Source organism: Ambystoma mexicanum, chromosome 5q (genome assembly GCF_040938575.1).
Source record: "Ambystoma mexicanum isolate Mex_15411 chromosome 5q, UKY_AmexF1_1, whole genome shotgun sequence".
NCBI lineage: Eukaryota > Metazoa > Chordata > Amphibia > Caudata > Ambystomatidae > Ambystoma > Ambystoma mexicanum.
Window position 1 is genome coordinate 1,126,496,460 of NC_090933.1, and position 18,171 is coordinate 1,126,514,630.

Genomic DNA, 18,171 nt, shown 5'->3' on the forward strand with positions numbered 1-18,171 from the left:
CTAACTCTTTGCAGCAACAAACCATCATCGTCGAGGTGCACTGCACGCCTCCCCTGTTGCTGGACGTTTTCGATCACTCGTCTATGAGCACCGCGAGGACCTAAGCTGCTGCCTCAACGACAACACTCATCCTTTATTCATCTTGGAAGTTCGACGACCGGTGGCTCCCGCTTGAAAGGGAGTAAACTCAAGAAGGGCCCGTCGATTCCCCGACGTAGAACTCTACAACACAAGGTACATTGGGTAACAGAACTATAGAATAAGATAAGACTCTAACAGACAATATATGGAATGGGCTTGTAGTGCATCTTCATTTACTGGTTTCCCAGGTGGGGGGATCCTCATACAGAACTGTGTCTGGTTGGTAGGGACTCAGTATTCTGCCAATTGTCTAACCAACTTGTCTTCTTCCCAAGTCTATGGTTGATATCGTTTTGCTGTGTTGATTTGTATGCTATTTGAACTGAGTACAGTTGATGCATTTTAATGGAATCAGAGTAATCGTGGTACCACCTAGAGCTATATATATATATACCATTTTAGAATTGTCGGAGCACAAAGTGTATTATCGTGACAGTGTATATAACATTGAACCTTATTTATATAAAGACTGTGTTTTAACTAATACAGTGTGTGGACATTCCTTTTCCTCCACCCGAAGACCTCAGAGATGCCGACGACGCTACTGAAGCCAGCCATGGTCACGTCCCATTCGTCGACGCCAGACGCCGATGACTCAACGCACTTGCTGGGCCAAAGTTCTTCACTAACTCTTTGCGGCAACAAACCATCATCGTCGAGGTGCACCGCACGGCTCCCCTGTTGCAGGACGTTTTCGATCACTCATCTATGAGCACCACGAGGACCGAAGCTGCTGCCTCAACGACAACATTCATCCTTTCTTCATCCCGGAAGTTTGACGACCGGTGGCTCTGGCTTGAAAGGGAGTGCACTCAAGAAGGGCCCGTTGATTCGCTGACGTAAAACTCTACAACACAGAACTGTGTCTGGTTGGTAGGGACTCAGCATTCTGCCAATTGTCTAACCAACTTGTCGCTGACCAGAGCCGCAGTGCTCCCTTTGCCTAAGAACATTTGATCCAAGGACTGCCTTGTTCATCCTCGTTGACTGCTTTCGTCCAGTCGGAGAAACTCAAGGCCACTGACAACCGAGGAGAATCCGCTGGTGGGTTTCCCGCCACCCTAAGACCTCAGAGACGCCGACGAAGCTACTGAAGCAGGCCGTGGTCACGTCCTGATCACCGACGCCAGAAGCCGATGACTCGACGCCCTTGCTGGGCCAAAGTTCTTCACTAACTCTTTGCAGCAACAAACCATCATCGTCAAGGTGCACTGCACACCCCCCCTGTTGCAGGACGTTTTCGATCACTCGTCTACGAGCACCGCGAGGACCGAAGCTGCTGCCCCAATGACAACACTCATCCTTTATTCATCTCGGAAGTTCGAAGACCGGTGGCTCCCGCTGGTTCCCGCTTGAAAGGGAGTAAACTCAAGAAGGGCCCGTCGATTCCCCGACGTAGAACTCTACAACACAAGGTACATTGGGTAACAGAACTATAGAATAAGATAAGACTCTAACAGACAATATATGGAATGGGCTTGTAGTGCATCTTCATTTACAGGTTTCCCAGGTGGGGGGATCCTCGTACAGAACTGTGTCTGGTTGGTAGGGACTCAGTATTCTGCCAATTGTCTAACCAACTTGTCTTCTTCCCAAGTCTATGGTTGATATCGTTTTGCTGTGTTGATTTGTATGCTATTTGAACTGAGTACAGTTGATGCATTTTAATGGAATCAGAGTAATTGTGGTACCACCTAGAGCTATATATATATATATACCATTTTAGAATTGTCGGAGCACAAAGTGTATTATCGTGATAGTGTATATAACATTGAACCTTATTTATATAAAGACTGTGTTTTAACTAATACAGTGTGTGGACATTCCCTTTCCTCCACCCGAAGACCTCAGAGATGCCGACGACGCTACTGAAGCCAGCCATGGTCACGTCCCATTCGTCGACGCCAGACGCCGATGACTCAACGCACTTGCTGGGCCAAAGTTCTTCACTAACTCTTTGCGGCAACAAACCATCATCGTCGAGGTGCAACGCACGCCTCCCCTGTTGCAGGACGTTTTCGATCACTCGTCTACGAGCACCACGAGGACCGAAGCTGCTGCCTCAACGACAACATTCATCCTTTCTTCATCTCGGAAGTTTGACGACCGGTGGCTCCGGCTTGAAAGGGAGTGCACTCAAGAAGGGCCTGTCGATTCCCTGACGAAAAACTCTACAACACAGAACTGTGTCTGGTTGGTAGGGACTCAGCCTTCTGCCAATTGTCTAACCAACTTGTCACTGACCAGAGCCACAGTGCTCCCTTTGCCTAAGAACATTTGATCCAAGGACTGCCTTGTTCATCCTCGTTGACCGCTTTCGTCCAGCTGGAGAAACTCAAGGCCACTGACAACCGAGGAGAATCCGCTGGTGGGTTTTCCGCCACCCAAAGACCTCAGAGACGCCGACGAAGCTACTGAAGCCAGCCGTGGTCACATCCTGTTCACCGACGCCAGAAGCCGATGACTCGACGCCCTTGCTGGACCAAAGTTCTTCACTAACTCTTTGCAGCAACAAACCATCATCCGCGAGGTGCACTGCACGCCTCCCCTGTTACAGGACGTTTTCGATCACTCGTCTACGAGCACCGCGAGGACTGAAGCTGCTGCCTCAACGACAACACTCATCCTTTCTTCATCTCGGAAGTTCGACGACTGGTGGCTCCCGCTTGAAAGGGAGTAAAATCAAGAAGGGCCCGTCGATTCCCCGACAAAGAACTCTACAACACAAGGTACATTGGGTTACAGAACTATAGAATAAGATAAGACTCTAACAGACAATATATGGACTGGGCTTATAGTGCATCTTCTTTCACAGGTTGCCCAGGTGGGGGGACCCCCATACAGAACTGTGTCTGGTTGGTAGGGACTCAGCAGTCTGCCAATTGTCTAACCAACTTGTCTTCTTCCCAAGTCTATTGTTGATATCGTTTTGCTGTGTTGATTTGTATGCTATTTGAACTGAGTACAGTTGATGCATTTTAATGGAATCAGAGTAATCGTGGTACCACCTAGAGCTATATATATATATATACCATTTTAGAATTGTCGGAGCACAAAGTGTATTATCGTGATAGTGTATATAACATTGAATCTTATTTATATAAAGACTGTGTTTTAACTAATACAGTGTGTGGACATTCCTTTTCCTCCACCCGAAGACCTCAGAGATGCCGACGACGCTACTGAAGCCAACCATGGTCACGTCCCATTCGTCGATGCCAGACGCTGATGACTCAACGCACTTGCTGGGCCAAAGTTCTTCACTAACTCTTTGCAGCAACAAACCATCATCGTCGAGGTGCACCGCACGCCTCCCCTGTTGCAGGACGTTTTCGATCACTCATCTACGAGCACCGCGAGGACCGAAGCTGCTGCCTCAACGACAACACTCATCCTTTCTTCATCTCAGAAGTTCGATGACCGGTGGCTCCCGCTTGAAAGGGATTAAACTCAAGAAGGGCCCGTCGATTCCCCGACGAAGAACTCTACAACACAAGGTACATTGGGTTACAGAACTATAGAATAAGATAAGACTCAAACAGACAATATATGGACTGGGCTTGCAGTGCATCTTCATTTACAGATTGCCCAGGTGGGGGGATCCTCATACAGAACTGTCTCTTGTTGGTAGGGACTCAGCATTCTGCCAATTGTCTAACCAACTTGTCGCTGACCATAGCCGCAGTTCTCCCTTTGCCTAAGAATATTTGATCCAAGGACTGCCTTGTTCATCCTCGTTGACCGCTTTCATCCAGCCAGAGAAACTCAAGGCCACTGACAGCCAAGGAGGATCCGCTGGTGGGTTTCCCACCACCCGAAGACCTCAGAGACGCCGATGACGCTACTGAAGCCAGCCGTGGTCACGTCCTGTTCACCGACGCCAGAAGCCGATGACTCGACGCCCTTGCTGGGCCAAAGTTCTTCACTAACTCTTTGCAGCAACAAACCATCATCGTCGAGGTGCACTGCACGCCTCCCCTGTTGCAGGACGTTTTCGATCACTCGTCTACGAGCACCGCGAGGACCGAAGCTGCTGCCTCAACGACAACACTCATCCTTTCTTCATCTCAGAAGTTCGATGACCGGTGGCTCCCGCTTGAAAGGGAGTAAACTCAAGAAGGGCCCGTCGATTCCCCGACGTAGAAAACTACAACACAAGGTACATTGGGTTACAGAACTATAGAATAAGATAAGACTCTAAGAGACAATATATGGACTGGGCTTGTAGTACATCTTCATTTACACGTTGCCCAGGTGGGGGGATCCTCATACAGAACTGTGCCTGGTTGGTAGGGACTCAGTATTCTGCCAATTGTCTAACCAACTTGTCTTCTTCCCAAGTCTATGGTTGATATCGTTTTGCTGTGTTGATTTGTATGCTATTTGAACTGAGTACAGTTGATGCATTTTAATGGAATCAGAGTAATCGTGGTACCACCTAGAGCTGTATATATATACCATTTTAGAATTGTCGGAGCACAAAGTGTATTATCGTGATAGTGTATATAACATTGAACCGTATTTATACAAAGACTGTGTTTTAACTAATACAGTGTGTGGACATTCCTTTGTGGGTGCTTGGGGACTACACTGTACTTAAGAACCAACCCGCATCACCTCCGGAGAAGCTAGGCCTTGATTGCTCATCCATTGCTACCACAATAGAGAATCTTGGCTGGTTTCCTCTGTGACTCTCCTCTACCATATAGAGAGCAGGAGGACAGACACCCCGCCTCCAATGTGTTTGTTTTTACAGATATGACATCCTGAACACCCCAAATTCTCAATTATACCATTATTAAAATTCTATAAGGCAAAGATAGTACCAATGTCAACTTATGGGGCTCAAATCCATCAGTATCCTTAGTGAAGACTTCTGTCACCTGGAGATTTAATATCGAAAAAGCTCCTTGGACTACTGCGGGCTATCCCAATCAGTGCCATCTGCTATCAATTGGGCTTATTATCATTGGAATCCCAGATCCTTTGGAAAAGAATTTTGGTATGCCATACATTTAAAAATCCCCTGCCTTTTTATGTTGTTTGCAGACTTTGAAAAAGGCAGATCGCCATTAAATAATATTCTTGTGGAGAGTACTGCAACCAAACTGGAAGAGTGGGACTAGGTGTGACGCCTCCTAGAAGATCCCCCTGAGTCATATAAACAAAGGGTCTGGCCAGCATACTGATGCAGAACCTGCGACAAAGTAGGCACTTATGAGCAAGTCCAAAGGTTATGTCAAGGTCACAAAGAATTGGGAGTCTGCACGCAGTTCCTTTGTAAATACCCTTCTTGCAAGGTGGGCTACACATTGCTCTGGTTTAGACTGGATTTATTGCCCACTTTTAAACGGAAAAAAGAGGAGGTCCAGTCAGAGAATTGTAGACATTTCTCTGCAGATCGAGAAACCATACAACATCTTCCCTTGGACTGTGAAGTCCTGAGCCCTCATCGAGTAGCTTGCTTTAAAAGGTTTATACATCTTTATGGGGTTTCTACTGGAATGGTCTTATGGAATGTGTGTTGATCTAAGCTCCAGTACTACTTGAGTAAACATTTGTACCAATTTTTACTAAAGAGAAAAGTAGCAGAGTAAGGGACCATTACTGAAACAAATCCTTAGACTTTAGTTTTATAAATATATTGTGTTAATTTAGGCATTTTAATTGTATTTTAAAATGTGATTTTTGATGTAATTTTTGTATGAAACCTTATGAAATGTTTTGAAATGTTGTATTGATAAATTTGTGTAAGGGGTTAGCTGGTTTTAAAGCTGTATGCACAACAAATAAATAAATAGAAGTTGACAATGATCACAAAGGGAGCTTGATGAAGGACCCAGTGAGCAATTTATTGTGTCTTTCTTATGTGTCTGTAGTGGTGATTTCCTTGTGGAGGTGCACTTCAGGCATTGTCTCAGCAGTCGTGCCTTTATTATTTTTATTTTTTTATTTATATGTTTTTATAGCGCCGAAAGCCCACGGGCACCAGGGCGCATAATATATTATACATATAACGTACAGAACAGAACACAAACATGGAGAACTAACCAGAACTACAACAGGTACTTTACAATCATAAGCAATACCAACAAATGCAAAATGTAACACAGAATGGCAAGGCCTAAGAATACAAGGCTATGTTATAATAAAGAATACAATGAAAATTGGCTAATTCATTCAAAAAAGCATTTCTAAAAGTGAAGGTGGAAAACATATACTTTGAAATTCGAATGTAGATCAAATACAAATAAAGCGACTACTGGGCCCATGTCCCATAGTAGTACAAACCGATAGGTAATTAAGAAGGCAGACAATAGTCAGCAGTGGCAGGCAAAACGTATACCTAGAACAGATCAGTTCATAACAATGTTCAACCTAGACGACGGAGATAAGTGTCTCAGATTGGCTATTCTGTGCAGGAACAGGGGAAAACTACTGGAGTCCCAGCCCACGAGTACACAATCTGTATTGTCTGAGTTGCACCAGTTCTCGATCTGAGTTCTCCGGAGAACCTTTAATTCCTGTGATCTGGGTTAGGTATGTGTGAGGAGCTGTCCTGAGGCACCTTGGTGTGGGCGGGTATCTCTGGCAGCAGACAGTGTTCAATAACTGGTCCCAAATGAGCATTGGGGGGCATAGTGGGCAAACATGTGGAGCATGCAGGAAGATAATTTCCAGTGATGTTCTGTAGAACATGATGAAGTCCTTTTAAGGTCCTTTAGAACCATTGTGTTGAAGTCGAGGTGCGATATCTAGGAGTCAGTCAGGTGAATTACGTTAGGCATCAGAAGCAAAACTGTAAAGATTTTCCCGCATTGGCACCATGAGGCACATCACAGCAGAGGAGAGGACTTTAGGTACATGGCAGTAAACTCATAGTTGACAATTATTCATATCCAATGGGCACTCAGCCCATTGGGCCGCACAAAGTGAAATGCAGCAGGAGGTGACATGCTTTGTTGTCCAGTACAAGCTTTCGAGAGACATGGGTTACTTTGATTGGTTGAGTTTTCCAAAATGTAAAGTGGTCCTGGATTGTTTGAGTTCCCTTTAAGGGACTGATCCAGAGCTTGCTTCTTTTGTCAGAGAAGGCTGATCTACCATGTCTCTTTCTATCATCTTGCAGGGGTTTTTGCAGGAATTCATTGCAGGATCTCAGAATTATCCTCGGTTGGCATCGGATGATCTTTCCTTGGTAGAATTCCACTCAATACCATGAATAGCCCTGTGGGTAAGGCAGAGTGATTTGATTATTTTCTTGGCTGGTAGCCCATGTAATGATATTAATGCAAGTGTGATGTGTTCTGGATGCATTGATGTTTTTCAGAAAGTTGCCTTGTGCCGAGGTATTTGCTGTTGACATAGTATATACTTAAAACAGTGTTGTCACAGCACGGGTCCTGGGTGGGACGTTGAGAAGGGGCAGTTGTGCTCTTTAGGGGGTAGCCAGTTCCTTTCTGTTCAGTTAATGAGAAATAAACTCATCCATTGTAGTGCAGTGCTGGAAAGTTCTGCATCTTCCAATCTCTTCATTAGGGATAACTGGCTAGCTGCATCAAATAGTTCTGATATGTCTAAGAGTATAAGGGCTGAAGTGATGCTTGTGTCTGCTTTGATCTTAAGGTGAATCCAAACGGATGGGTGTGAAACCATTCCCCTCATTGGTTTGACTCCTATTTGGGTGTGTTCCATATGCTGCTGTACTCACCTGTTGCAGGATTTCAGTATACACACATCTTTTAGGAATTTAACTAGGAACAATTCGTTTGAGATCAGTCGGTAGTGCAGTAGTCTTTTTGAGGAGTGATTTAATGCAGGTTTAAAAAAAAAGAAACGTCTGTGGCTATTTATGAATTCAGGAGTTCACAGTAAAATAAAAGTATGGGGGTTCCCTTGGTAAGGGTGTCTCTGTAAGGGCTAGTTATATAGCCTACTTTGTCACTCACCTTCCCACTTCAATGATGGGTTTGGATTGGTATGTGATGTGGTTGATTATGTGGGCTCATTGTGGAGTATTTATTTGTAATTGATTTTTGTTGGGTATATTGTATGCTGGATGTTCCTGACCTTGTTTTGTAAGTGTTTGACGATGTCATTGCCTTGGGAGAGTGTTCACATCATCATTTCTCATCCGCTTGATTTTGAACATTTCATTCTGTGAATGAATTGTTGTTGAAATGTGTTCCACATAGTGTATATTTGCTTGTTTTTGTGATTGCCATCTTACATCCATGCTTGTTCTAGGTTCTGGTTTGTTTTCTTTAGTCTTCGTAGATTGGGGCGAACTACCATGTGGCTTTTTCTGATGTGGTTGATTATTGTATAGGTGTTAGGAAGTCCAGGTCTTGTGTAATTCCTTGATGGAGCCCTTCTGCTTGTTCCTCTGGAAGCCTTTATTGGGATGATGACAAGATTGGGGTGCTCCATTAGTTTACTCAGTTCCTTAAGGTTGAGGGTTTCCCAAGTTCTCCTAGTGATGGTTGCTTGTCTTTTGTGAGTAGGGACCATGCACTGATGTGTTCATCATGGAAGGTGTCATGAGGTGGCCGCTTGAAAGTATTTAGGTAGGTAGGCCTTTAGCTGTCAAGACTTCTTGGAAGAAAATTGCATAGAGGGTGTGTTCGTCTATGTGTGCCATCAGCTTAATAACGTATTTAAGGAAAAAGGCTGGCCATGTAAATCGCAGCGACTTGGTTGAAGTTTAATGTTTTTTCTTCAAACCAAATACTGAAATCTCCAAGTAGTATTAAGTGCTCACACTCCGCCACAACTATGGTTACTTTCTCTGTGAGCCTTTCTGCAAAGCTGTGCAGAGATGGTGCTGTATGAAAGATGTTTATATCTACATGTTGCAGGAAAGATGTGTTAGTGCATTGGCTGAGTGTATAAGGAGTGACATATTGTCCAGTACATCAATAAGTGGTGCTCTTAAAACTCTGGAATGATCCTTATTAACAACAGGAAATATGCTTCTTCTCTTAAGTCCGCCAGCAAAGGGTGCCGATGTTAGAAGGCTGCTGTCTTACCAACTGGATTCTGCTCTCTGCTCCGCTGTACTTCCCTGTATGCCCTGCCCCCAGGAGAGGTGGAAGAGGAGGGGGATAAAAACCTCATCAGAAACCCTTGCAGCGAAGCCCGCCGGAAAAGGGCGCCGCAGTTAGAGTGCTGTTTGTGGGCTGCGTGGCAGCGATTGAGGATACCGGCCCGTGAAGAGTTGAGGACGCTGAGGACGCTGAGGACGCTGAGCTGCAGTGACTATCGCACCGGTGAGTGAATTCCGGTTGAACTGCAGCAGGTTTAACCTGGTCTGTGAAGGTTGCAAAGGCAGTGAGGTGTGCAAATATCAGCATTGTGTGGATGACTGTGGAATCTCTTTAGCTGGCTCTTGTAACTGTATCAACTCAAAACTCTGGTTTGGCTCATCACTTCCATTGTTATGGCAACACACTAAAGAGGCCAACAAGGCTATTGGACTGTCAGTGGATTTGATTTCATTAAACAGGACCCGCACACCACCTTATCTCCTTACATGTAGTAGTCCTTTGCAGATATTCTTGATATGCTGCAGCGTTGCGAAGAGCGTTACGACGAGCAGGGGGGAGTCAGACTATGGATGCCCCCCAAGCGGTCGTGCTGTCTTCACATTTAATTTTATTTGTTGGTGTATTGACTGTACACTGTGCGTGCTTTGGACATCACTTTGGACATCCAAGACAGCTAGGGTTTTTAAGCGCCCTCTCACTTTTTATGCATTGGAAACAAATTGGATTTGAAGTCATCTAAGATATGCACTAAGGCAGTGCGGCTTACCTCTTTGATTGTTTTACTTCCCAGTTTGCAAATTGGGCTGCCAGATTCGATATGACTGCTTTAAGGCTGACGTGCTGTTTTTAATCTAAGAAGCAAATTCGATCATTGTTCTGCATCTTTATATAGTTTATGTATTAAATTATATATTGTCAGGAAGCACCTGTGCCCTGCATTCTAACTATTATAGTCTATCTTTCCTATTTTTTCTGGCACATTACCATTTGCACTTTATTCAGAACAGCACCTTATAGAGGCCATATTGGCAACTTGGAACGTACCTATTACTGCGCGGTGTCGAGGAATGAATGGCATTCTGTGTTTTGCACCGTCACTTTAGATTACTGCGGTACTGCGGTATTTTATACAAGCAATAACACAATTAGAGGTCCCCGGCTAATCCAGGGGTTTAAGATTTTTCTCCCACTCCTTCAGTAAACGGCTACACCATTTATCAGATGGTGGCTTTCTGTGAGCCAATTAGCGTAGTAAATGTATACTCTAGAATATAAATACAGTGCCAAAGAGGTACCCGGGTCTCGGCCTTTGACCACCTAATCTCTGGTTCCAGGTTTAGGATACATAACCTGGAACCAAGAATGTTGAAGCATAAGGCGGGTTCTACAATTTCTCCCGCGGTAGGGTCAAAGAGGGTCTATTAACTCTTTGAACCAATTAATGATGTTAACCTATTGATCTCAGTAATCAAAGGGCTGTTAAATGACATTGACAGGATTATGGAGCCTGAAAAATACCACATGCAATTGTGTCTTTTTAGACGACGGATCAAATGCACTGGGTGTGATAGAGGAAGCAGAGGAAGGATCATTACCAACCGCAATATAAGGACACTGGGCCACACTGTGCAAGGAAACTGGGTAATGATGACCACCTTGATAGATTCAGGGTGGAAAACTTCAGTGGGAAGCAAGGGGGGAAAACCTACCCTATCCAGACACAGCTCGAATTCATTCAGTGGGCTGCCCAACTCCTAATGTTATTGAAATGCACTCCCAACCAGGGCAGGTGTTAAACGTTGAAAGCCAAGAGAAGTCCCCACCCGACTCGGTAGCCCTTGCAGTCAATAAATTCAAGAGGGTGGGAACAAGGGACACAGATCCAGGAGTGGTTCGAGTCAGTAATTCAAAATGTATCAATAACTTCAAAGGGTGGGAACAAGGGACACAGATCCAGGAGTGGTTCGAGTCAGTAATTCAAAATGTATCACCGGCTGTATCAAAATTGCCCCCGAAGGTACGCTGTATAATAGAGTTTCCACATTGGAGGGAGAGGTCCCTGGGGATAAGGATGAGTTGGGTAAAGTGACAAATGTACATACAGCAAGGACAGTGACCCACAATGAGGTTGGGGGAAGTAAAACTTGGCTGCGCGGAGGAACAGTCCCAGGGAAGGTCAGCCTATAAATGGTAGAAGGGTATTAAATGATTCAAAATGTGTGTTGACTGTTCCCCCTGTGGACAACCATTAGGATCGTTAAAATGCAAATACATTTCGGGAGAAAAATTAAAGGAGTTAACAGACGAGGTTGAGCACAGGGGCACCAGTACAAGATCCAGAAGGAGTGTGCTTTGGCATCTAGCAACTGGTTGATAGAGAAGTCTGCAACACATGCAGTCTTCAAAGGGCGACCCGTGCAACATATCCAGTGTGATACCAATAACAAAAGAAATAAGGAAGTATTGGTGATTGAAAAGGACACACCTCAGTGGGCCAAGTCAATCACCAACACTGTTGACCAACATGTGTCCACTCACTCGCCATGGAGAGCTGCCAATGAATGGCATTTACACCCCTGAAACTAATTTAAGACAAGTGAGCCCTGGGACCCATAGAAATAAAGCTGGGGACAGGAATAGTGCAATAGTATATGTGCCCAAATTAAGACCAGGCACCGACTAGAAGAAAGAAAAATTATTCACCAATGAAAGCATCCATTGCATCCATGAAGTTAGGGGCTGTATCTCTGTCATAAGAGAAGTCATTATCTCTTGTAAAAAAGGGACCATACCCAATGGTCAATATGACTATATCCAACTAACATTAAAGGATTTGTCATTAGTCAAAGGGCTAGTCATTGAGTCTAGAATGTATCCCCCAGTTGGGACTCCAATCTCATTGAGTCCCTTTGCCACTAGTGAATGGCAAGGGGGAACTATTGGGTGAATAACACATGGTGGTTGGCCCAACCCAGTAGAACAAGGTGAAGGGTTGGAAGAGGTGGATTGACTCCTTTGCCCCTGGTGCCAGGAGATCCCACTGTGTCTAGGGGAGGGAGTGTGTTGTCCTGGAGCATTGCAGGGATAGAAAGGCATTTGAACAACCCAGATTGTATTGCCTAGATAAATGGCTGCAAGATTATATGTATCCAGGAAATCTGGGCACCATTACCGGTTGAGGTGCAGAGGTTCAAGGCATTTAGTATTCAGGCAGCCAAAGGTGCATGAGGAAGTCCATAGGCGACTTCTGACCCTGGTGGTAGCAGGTCCAGGGTGGGTAACAGAAAGGAGTCATTTGAATTCACCAGATCTCCAACTGGTTATCGGGAAGAACAAAGAGGCATACCTTACTTGTATTATATATATATATATATGTATATATATGTATATATAACACGGCCCACGGTAGTGGCCGTGTAGTTATGGTTAAGTTGCTGTTTTCATAGCAAGAGCACTTTTTGGGCGGCTTATAACTTTGCGCTCCCTGGATGAATCCTCACCAAACTTTGCAAAAGAAGTATATAGCCCACTTAGAATTTATTTGTAAAGTTTGGTGAGGTTTGGTGCAGGGGGGCAAAGTTATAGGGGGGTCCCAAAATGCCTTTCTTTCCCATAGACTGAATGGGGGAAAAACTTTGCTCACGCCTACAGCCCAAACCGCTGGACGGATTTTCACCAAATTTGGACCAGGAGCAGCGGCTTGGTCTCGAAAGCATGCTTCTGTAAATTTGGTGAAAATCCATCCAGTAGTTTTTTAAGAAATGACCAAAAAGTAGATCAACAAAAATTAGTTATATCTATGTTCGGTCCGCGGACACACTTCCCTTTCCTGTCCGCGGACAGTGTCATGATTGGCTAATCGGCTTGCATCATGTCCGCAGACATGCGACGTGTTCGCTGATTGGATGGTAAAGAGCGTGAAGTGCATCAGATTTTTGGAAACGCCCGCCATCTTGTATCCGCGGACGTCCGCGGACAGCATGGTGTCAAATGGTGGGGAAATACAATTTTGGGAAGTGTGTTGTTTTGTAAGACTGTTTGGGGATTGTAGGGGTGTAAGAGATGGTTCGAATATTGTATCTATTTAGGTGGTAGGCACCGCTGTTGTGTTCGTTGTGTCCGCAGACAGTAGCGCTGTCCTTGGTGTCCGTAATCGTTCCATATGGGAATGTCGTAAGGACAGTATACCTGTCCGTACTGTCCGCAGGCAAGTTGAAACTGTTCTAAGAACGCACGCGGTGTCCGGGATGTCCGCAAATAAATGAAAATTTAGGTGTTCTGTGGACACTATACCTGTCCATAATGTTTGCAGATAAATTGAAACTGTTCTAAGAACACACACAGTGTCCGGAATGTCTGCAAATAAATGTAAATGGAGGTGTTCTGAGGACACTATACCTGTCCGTACTGTTCGTAGGCAAGATGAAATTGTTCTAAGAACACACGTGGTGTTTTGGATGTCGTACTGTTCGTAGGCAAGTTGAAAATGTTCCAAGTACACACGTGGTGGTCAGGATGTCCTCAAATAAATGAAAATGAAAGTGTCCTGAGGACACTATAATTGTCCGTATTGTTCGCCGGCAAGTAGAAACTGTTCTAAGGACATCCACGGTGTCTGCGGACATTAAAAATGCCATGAGGCCTAGTTAAAAATGTTTGATTGTTTGGGTGTGATCATACTTAAAAATGTTTGATTCTATGGGTGTGAACTATGGGTGTGATATGGTGCAGTGGTTGCTGCCAGGGCCTAGAGTCTTGGGTGCATGGTCGAAGGCCATGCACCCAAGACTCTAGGCCCTCGTGGCAACCACCGCAGCATATCACTCCCATATATCACACCCATAGACTCAAACATGGGTGTGATGTATGGGTGTGATATGTTTTGGAGTTGTGGCCAGAATGTACCGAAGACTGAAGTTATAAGTACTGAAGTTATAAGCTACTATGGGTGTGATATGTTGTGGTGGTTGTGGCAGGGTGCATGGGTGAAGGTTGTAGGCTGTAGGCTGTATATTCAATACTCTAGATCCTGACCACAACCATTGCACCATCATCACAGCCATAGATCATACCTATAGATTTGATTATCTTTCAAATGGTTTCAATTATACTTACTGCATGATTTGTTGACATTCAATACATTTTTTATAAGAGTTTGGTACCTGGAGGAAGTATTCTTTTTCAAGTTCTGTGATAAAAGAAAAGAGAATGTTAGTGTATGTATTCTATAAAGACTTATTACATTTCATAATACATATTTCATTTTTTTTCGACCCTCATATTTGGATTACAAACCAGTGTACTGTGCATTTTGCTCAGTTTCTGTGTTTTTTTTTAAATCATTGGGTCTGTGGGAAAAAAAATCCTTGTCCGATTAAAAAAACCTTTTTTGTTTTGCTACAGTCTATTTGTTTGTTTCCTTTCAGTGTTTACTTATTGTTTTTGGTTAATGTTCAATCTATTGGATTGTTCCAGATTTCTGAAGCAGTTACATACCTGATGGAGTATTGTAACTGTCTATTTTTAGTTGTTATACAATCTTGGGCTAGTTAGATACCTATTGGCGTATTCTAACAGTTTATAGTTTTTTCATTGAACTTTTTTTTAATGTTGAAGTACAGATTAGTTATTACATTTTGGTTTTAAGAAGATTAAAAAGCGTTTGTAAGATTTGCTGGTAATCTCTGCTTTAGAGCAACCATCCACATTTTTGTTGCAGATTTCTGAAGCAGTTAGATACCTGATGGCGTATTCTAACTTTTTTAATTTAGTGGTATTGATTTATCTGTTTGGTTGTTATAGAATCTTAGGGGATTAGGATACCTGTTGGTATATTGTAATCGTTTATAGTTTTCTAATTGAAGTTTTATTAATGTTTAAGTACAGATTACTTATTAAATTTTGGTTTTAAGAAGATTCAAATTTCTTTATATATGCAGTGTAGTGACCTGCATTGGTTGTGGCTCCTGCGTGGTAGATTATACGTATTGTTGTGAAGGTTTTTCTACCAAGTGATTCTTGACCATGTGTGAATCCAGTCAGCTTGCAGTTGTTTTTGGTACCATCTGCATTGTAATGTAGAAGCATTAGTATTACGTAGTTACTATGTGTTTGTATTAGTAAGGAGGAGCGATTATCTGAATTGCAGTTAGTACATAATCTGCCATTGTTTGCATGTTGTAAAAGTTGCTGAAATGGAATGGATTCACAATTTGGTATGGATACATACACAAAGCGCTCATTAGGGATTTCTTCTTGTGTAACATTGTTGCAGAGAGTGCAGGTATGTTTCAACATGTATGAAATCTGGAAGATTTCATTTATAGGTATGTTTTTGTTGTCCAATACTTGTAGTAAGTACATTAGAAATGTGTGTGGATCTTCTTGTGAGTTTATAGTGAATTTTACCATTCCAGCACAGTAGTCCAACTTTTGTCTTACTATACGTGTTGTCAGGATTGTTTTTTGCGTTTCTATGAAGGACTAACATTTGCAAACACGGTTGGTCTGTACTGTGTAAGTAAATGTTGTCAACAATTGGTGGAAATTGAAATAGAATATTAATTGCTACATTTGCGTAACAACTTACACCAGATACATTTGAACATTTTAATGGACCAGGTAGTTCTGTGTCCAAGTCATTTTTTCGGAGTGTATGTTGCCTTTCTGAAGAAGTACCTAAGTTACTTTGACTGATAGGTTCTTCTTTACTTGTTGTGAATGATAAAGTATTAGCTTCTTTTACTCTCTTTGGAGGATTTGCAGTCAGATTCTGTTGCATCTCTGTTTGAATTAGTTTTCTTTTACGTTTTATTTTTTGCGGAACAGGATATGCTTTTAGATTGGGGGTGTATAGTGAACATAGTCTATTGTATTCTAGAATGCAAGGAATATCAGCGTTGACTTTACTTGCATCAAAGTTGATTAGAAATAGACCTACAAGTGTACATCAGCGTGATAGTGCTACGTAGCTCAGGCCTTCTTTAAAGACTGGGTTACCAATATCTATTAATGCTTTGTCTAGGGTAAGACCTTGGGATTTATGAATGGTGACTGCATATGCTAGAGTTAGAGAAAATTGTTCTCTACGTACATACATGTGTTTGAAGAGAAGGAATCGAGCTGTTGAGAGCCCTATCCTTTTTACTTCTGAAAGTTTGTCAAAGAGTATATTGACAAACTGAATGTTGTTGTCACGTGGGTATGTTTGAAAGCCAACAACTGTACCCATAGCTCCATTAACTAGTCCTTGCTCCACGTCCAGGTTAATTTTAAGCATTACTCTACAGTTTAAGGATAATTTTAATATTTTTTTCCAAGCCAGCTGTGTTTGAGATTGAATTTTCTAAGGTATTTAGTCTTGTTGTGGCTTGTTGATACATAGGTAGTGTAATACCATGTACGTCCAGTTTGTCTGTTCAGCAAATTTCAATTATTGGTTGCATTTCATTTTTTAACATTGTTTCAATGAATTTGCAACAGCTTGCAAGAGTTGGCATTAAGGCCATACAATTGACATTTTGTTGTGCTAATTGTTCCATAACATCAGTAGCACATGATTTATCGCCATAAAGTGCATGGATGTGCCGGGTTTTTAATATTGTTTGTTCTTCTTGAAATAGTACACCAACTCTAATACTTTTAAAAATGTTGGCATAGGTGAGGTCTGTAGATGGGCACATGTTCTCTGTTAATTCTCTGTATTGGAAATGTTGCCAAAGGTTGACATTTCCTATGCTGCCAATAGTTCTATGGCAGAGTTTGTGTCCTAAGGTTTTAAAAATAGGTTAACCTTTCACTGGTGTCAACTGAAGAAGATCTCCAAAAACAATAATGTGTTTTCTTCCAAAGAGTTCTTCGTAGTTTGTTTTATGTACTTCTTGCAATCTGAGATGAATCAAGGCCAACATTAGGTTGGAGACCATGCTCACTTCATCTATTAATAGCATTTTCATTTGTTTCAAAACTCTAAGTAGTTCCATTGCAGCTTCTGCCGAAAGTTTGTAATAATCTAATTTGTTTTGGTGTTCTACTGGAAGGAGTAGTAATCGGTGTAAAATGACACCACCTATGTTGTGGGCAGCTAGACCTGTGGGGGCAGCTACAACAGCGGACAGTTTGTTGTTTGTCAATTGTTGAAGGAACTTGCTGATGGTTTTGATTAAGAAAGTTTTACCTGAACCAGCTTCACCACTGACATATTGTAGTATAGGTTTATAATTTTGGCAGGTACATTCTTTATTTTCATGTTGTACACCATGTGCAATTTGTTTTGTTACTTCTTCAAAAATGGTGCGCTGCTCTTTGTTTAGATTTGATTGTAGTGCAGTTAAGTCTTCTGTATCTTCTTCAAAGTGAAACATGGTGTTTTCTTCTTCTGTCATAGCTATTCCTACCTCATTTGCTAATAGTGGCTGTCCCAGTGGTTCTTGGCTTCCTGTTATAGAAGGTTGACTACTGTCGGGAGTGCCCTTATCTAGTTTGGCCTGGAGTTCTTCTTTATGTTTCTGTTAATTTTGCAACATTGTTTTGTGCTGCATAAAGTTCAGATGATAGTGCTTTCATTTGCTTTGAAAGCATCTTCGTAGCAGTCATAGTTATCTGGTAACTCTTCTTCTTTTCTCCATGGTTTAAAAAGCTGTAGGAGGGACATGTAATATAGTTCTTTCTGTTGAGTTTTTAATGACAATTTGATATGATTAATTAAACTTGGTTTAGTAAGTTTTACTAAGCTGCCTTCACAATCTGTTACTGTATATCTACCTTTGCTTTCATCGGGTTGTATATTATTTTTGTATGCAAAGTTTTGGGCTATGTAGTATAGACACATGTTTTCCAAAGTGGTACTCCTGTTCGGGTAGTATGTGTCTAGTAAATTGTTTTTCAAAATGTCTTGGCTGTTTGGATCATTTTTGGCTATTGTCTCTATGTTGTCATATGATTTGAGAACTCTTTTCTAGATTTAGCAGGACCAAGAATTAGC